The following is a 6,000-nucleotide window of genomic DNA, read 5'->3' on the forward strand; positions in this document are numbered from 1 at the left end:
GATGATGGGTTATGAGACCCCTACCTTGTAATATTATGTGTGTGGCTCTTCCGAGCCTTCTAAATAAAGTTGTATGTTTATGGTTATGTTGTGATGCCATCGATGTATCTATACATATCGGTATGCCAAGCGTACGTGTGTTGTACTTGATATATATGGGGTTCGAATACCTAGACGTAGGCTTTAGTAGCACTCCTTACAGGGAAATGCCCCTTTGTGATTCCAACGAGCCATGGTAGTTCGCTATTGCTCCGGACACATTGGTTGACCGACATGTGTCCTTCTTAGCTGTTGTGTCTGTCCCCTTTGGGGAAATGTCACGCGATGTAATGGAGTCCTTGTAGCTTTCTACGACTCGTCTACATTCGCTGGTGATCGACACCTGCTTTGCTGGGTCATGTATGCATGTCCCTGTGCGGAACTGCTGCTTTGTTTGATGACTAGACATGTCGATTCGGGTTCTTTGTCATTGGATTGCTAGCAACACAACTTCATACGTGAGTCAAAAGGCGCAAACGGTCTCGGCTAAGGTAAGTCTGCAGCCGTGGGGATAACCGTGCATGAGACCGAAAGAGATGCGATGTGTTACAGGCTGGATTCCTATGGCTTAGGATCGGGGTCCCCACAACTAGAGGCTCATCGGGAAGCGAGACATTTGACCTCCACATGTGACAGCCTCGCTTCCAACGTGACTATCAATGGCGCACGAGCCTTTGTTTGATTGGAGGCTTTACTACCCACTCACTCATAATCCTCTCTCTTCACCTCCCATTCCCATCTATCATTCACACCTCCACTCACCTATGCCATGGCGTGCAAGGATCATATGCCACTAGTATTCCGGTTTGGTGAAGTCGACCCCGAGCCAAAGGAGATTGAACATAAAGAGGAATGAGACGCCAACATGAAGCTGGATGAGTTGCATCTACAATAGATGGTGCCCCAGCACACTCGCTAGCAACCATCCCCACGCCCGCGCGATCAACCATCCCCATGGCATTGACGACCTTGTCACCAACAACATCGCAGCGCTGGAAACTGCGGGCATGAGCAAGGTCCACGTGGACCCGCGCGAGCTTGTACATGTGCTTGCGCGAGAGCCTCCTCTTGCATTTTGTTCCCACGCGCCCCTGTGATGACCCACAAGTATAGGGGATCAATTGTAGTCCTTTCGATAAGTAATAGTCCTTTCGATAAGTAATAGTCCTTTCGATAAGTAATAGGAGCAGAAGGAAATGATAAGTAGTATCTACAAATGTATTCCTTGCAAGTGTTGTGTGTAACAGTGATATATAGTTTTGTACCAAGATAATTGGTAAAAAGTAACAAGTAACAAAAGTAGCATGTGTGTAGCAAGGTGGCGCAATACTTTTTTTAGTAAAGGGCAAGCCTAAAAGTTCTCTTATATAAAGGAAAATGCTCTCGATGACACATGGGAATTTCCATCTACTTATCTTCATCATGTTGCATTGAGTTGCGTTCGTTACTTTGATAATTTGATATTTGTGTGGACTGGTGCTTAGGTTCTATTCTTACATGAACAAGCGACCTACTGATGATTACCCCCTCTCACAAGAATCCACAACTACGAAATAATAATTAAGATAATCTAACGATAGCATGAAACATGTGGATCCAAATCATCCCCTTATGAAATAACACATAAACTAGGGTTTAAGCTTTTGTCTCTCTAGAAAACCATCATCTACTTATTACTCCACGGCGCCTTCCCTTAGGCCCAAAATATGGTGAAGTGTCATGTAGTTGACATTCATATGACACCACTAAAGGAAGCAACAACATACATATCATCAAAATGTCGAACGAATATCAACTTCACATGATTACTTATAGCAAGACTTCTTCCATATCCTAGAGAACAAAATCAAATACTCACAAATCATTGATGACCCACAAGTATAGGGAATCAATCATATTCAGCAAGTTATTATGTGCAAATCCTACGAGTAACAATGATAGATAGTTTTGTAGCAAGATAATTCGTAACAAGTGACACATAACCATAGTAGAAATTGTGCAACAAGATAGCCCAATCCTTTTCATATCAAAGGATAGGCCTGAAATTACTCTTATATGAAGCAAGCACTCCCGAGGACACATGGGTATTTCTGTCTAGTCATGTTCATCATGTTGAGTTGATTCGCATTCGTTACTTTGATAATTTGATATGTGGGTGGACTGATGCTAAGTTGTTGTTCTTACTTGAACAAGGAACCCACTTATGATTAACCCGTCTTGCAAGCATCTAGAACTATTAAAGAAGAATTAAGATAAATCTAACCATAGCATGAAACGTGTGGATCCAAATGAGCCCCTTATGAAATAACACATAAACTAGGGTTTAAGCTTGTGTCACTATAGCAAGCAATCGTCTACTTATTAATCCACAGTGCCTTCCCTTAGGCCCATAATATGGTGTAGTGTCATGTAGTAGACGTTCACATGACACCACTAAGAGAAGGAACAATGTACATATCATTAAATATCGAATGAATACCAACTTCACATGATTACTGATAACAAGACTCTCCCATGTCTCGACGAACAAAAGTAACTAGTCACACATCATCAACATATTCAAGATCAGAGGTGTAATAATGATGATTAAGGATCTTAATATAATATCTTCCACCAAGTAAACTGACAAGCATCAACTACGAGACGCAATCAACACTCACTACTACAGGATGGTCCAAAGACAACACATGTATTAGAGACCCTTCGACAAAATTGTTTGCGATGTATGTTATAGCGTGTGCGGTATAACATCACAAAAAAAGTGTGTGTGATGTCGTAACATCGCACACATTTTGATAAAAGATTATGTGCATTTTCGTGCAAACAATTTTTGGGAAAGATGTGTGTGTGATATTGCCTATTATTGCACACGGTTTGAAAAAACATAAACATGTGTGAGGCTTTGCACATGGTTCTTACAAATTATGTTTGTGTTGTACTCTATAATTGCACACAGTTATTATAATGCAACCGTATGTGATTCCATGTACAGAGTTTTTTGCAAAAAGTGTGTGTGTGTGTGATATAGCATATATTGCACATAATGTTACAAACACAAACGTGTGTGATGCATTCCACATGATTGTTGCATACATTGTCTCTGCGATCTAGTTTGTCATCACACACATTTTCATAAATGGAATCGTGTGTGATGCATGAAATTATTGTTTTTTGGATGAATAATGGTTTTCACGATATGTTTGAAGGCGAACTGACATTTTTTCCTTCGTCGTTTGACTTTGATTTTTTTCTATACTTAACATGCACCATAGAATCCTCCAAGTTAAAATTTGGCATTTTCAGAGCTCATTCGCTATATTTGAGTCATTAACTGCATTTCCAGTCATTTAATGGATATAATTGAAATTTGTACCATGATGCACGAAATAGTACACACAAAAAATCATATTTAGGGTATTGAGTATATTTGTATGCCTCGTACAAGGAATGAATATAAATTCGTAAGACATATGTGGGAAGAATTAACCATGAACATGGTGCTTATTGGTATTTAAATTATAAAATGTGTAAATGAACTCTGAAAAATATGAGACTTGGCATAGTGTCATGATATGACCTCACTATGACGTGATAAAAATTGAGAAGGTTTTGAAATTTTTGGTTGTACATCCTTTACAAATAAGACAACTTGTGAGGAACGATCATGGTCTTGAGAGAGAATGCACCAAGTTGGTGGAGAACTTATATTTTCCTTTGTCATTTGACCTTGATTTTGTTTCTATAGTTAAGATACAACATAGAATCCTCCATATTGAAATTTTGCACCTTTCGGAGCTCGTTTGCTCTATTAGGTTCATTAACTTTATTTCTAGTCATTTAACGCATTCATTCAAATTTGAACTACGAGTACAGAAAATAGTATACAAAAATGATTTGAAAAATCATATTTAGGGCAGTGAGTATATGTGTTTGCCTCATACAAGAAATACATATAAAATTCAAATATCTATGTGGCAAGAATGAACCATGAACATGAAGTTTATTGGTATTTTAATTCTCGAAAATGTAAATGATGTCTAATAAATACAAAACTTAGCATGGTGTGAAGATATGACCTCACTATAATGTAGTAAAACTTTCAAAAGCTTTCATAATTTTTTTGATGGTGCAAGGACAAAATCAAATGGCAATAAAACACATATGTGTGTACTGAATTCTTGTTGATGAAGAGATTGAATCCTTGGATCGATGGCATGGCGTGAATCCATTCGTCCACACTCCACACCCAAGAAAAGTATATAGCCTTATCTCTTCACCACGTACTCTACCACATCCACACATATATCTAGCTAGCACCAATCCAATCTCCTATAGAACCATGAAAATGACACACGCTTCTTCCATGCCATGGATGGTGGGGTGGATGACGCGTGCTCCATGCTCCGACTAGGAGCAGGACATGGCGGGGCATGGAGCGCTCGGCGTCGGGCGGCTGTGTTTGAAGCAGGTACACTCAACGCCATGAGGCTCGTCGTGGGGTGTAAACGCGAGCACGAGAACAAAGCAGATGTCCAGCTCTGGGGTCTCTATCATGGAGGCGCAGTCCATGGCCATGTAAGCTAGCTTCCCGTGAGTCTCTTTTCAAGAATCCATACACCATGCTGGCCGCTAGCTAGCTTGTCGGATAGTACTAATTTAATCTTGATTTTCTATATCTAAGTATAATGTCTCTATCCATTTAACCGATTCTTGATTTTTCTCATCCATCAAGATTTCCCAAGGCATCAAACTAATCACAACATGTCTCTTGGGAAGTTCTGAACTTTCTTTTGCAATCCTATTTGAGAAAAATATTATGCATGACTAGTGTAAGAACTAATTTGAAGTAGGATTCTTGAGTATGTAATATAAAAATTCATAAAAACGGAAACAGAATAAAATAAAAATCATTTTTTGAATGGTAGATAATTTAGTGCATGAGGCACGCTCCAAATTTCAGCTCATTTGGACATATGAGTAGCTCTCACCAAAAAAGACAAATTGGGTCGCAACAATACATGACTAGTAAACATTTTTACACACCCCAAATTTGTGTTTTTGCCGAGGGATACTCAGATGTACAAATGATCTAAAATATGGAGCGCACCTCCCTCACAAAATTCTCTACCATGCAGAAAAATGATTTTTTTGAATTTTTCTAGTGTATGTTTTGATTTTTTATCCATCGAAGGTGCACATGCGCGTGGGCACCGAATCGTTGATGTGTGTAATGATGTACTTTTTGAACTTTTCACCCTTTTCACTTGGTTTTTAGGATGAGATACAATAAGAAATCTAAGAAGGTTTGACCATTGATGTCATCGATTAACAAGAGACTGATGAAGCTTTATGATGTAATTTAATGTGATTGCTAGTTGTATGTACTGGCTTTCTGTGATGTGACATAGTATGTTTGTACTTTTGCATGTTGTATGACAAAGCGTGAAAAGAAATCATATAGTGGATTTTGAATGTGTATTGTCGCATTATGTTTGTTTGTGAAAAGATGAGCATAGTAAATTAGTTACTGTCTAGATGATTTTAGGACTAATTAACGCATCGTTAAGATCACACATTGCACATAGTTTTTAAGATCCAATTGTGTGTGATGGTATTTACATCACACCCAGTTTTTTATTTTAATTTGTGTGAAATAACTCATTCATTACATACATTTTTATGAAATAACCGTGTGTGGTGCTATTCCAAATCACAATTTTTGTGTTGAATTGTGTGGGGTGTACCCCAAATCACAAATAGTTTTGGTAGTGTGTGTGATGGACCCCCATATCGCCCACATAAGCAAGGTGACGGTTTGAGAGTGCGTCACTGAGAGGGGTTAAACAGTTTGCTTAGGACGTCACTGCACCAGTGACTACTAGTAACCCACATGTACCAAAATGAGGTTTTGAGACAAAGATTGAATACAAGAGATGAACTAGGGTTTGTGATGAGATGGTG

Source organism: Hordeum vulgare, chromosome 6H (assembly GCF_904849725.1).
Source record: "Hordeum vulgare subsp. vulgare chromosome 6H, MorexV3_pseudomolecules_assembly, whole genome shotgun sequence".
NCBI lineage: Eukaryota > Viridiplantae > Streptophyta > Magnoliopsida > Poales > Poaceae > Hordeum > Hordeum vulgare.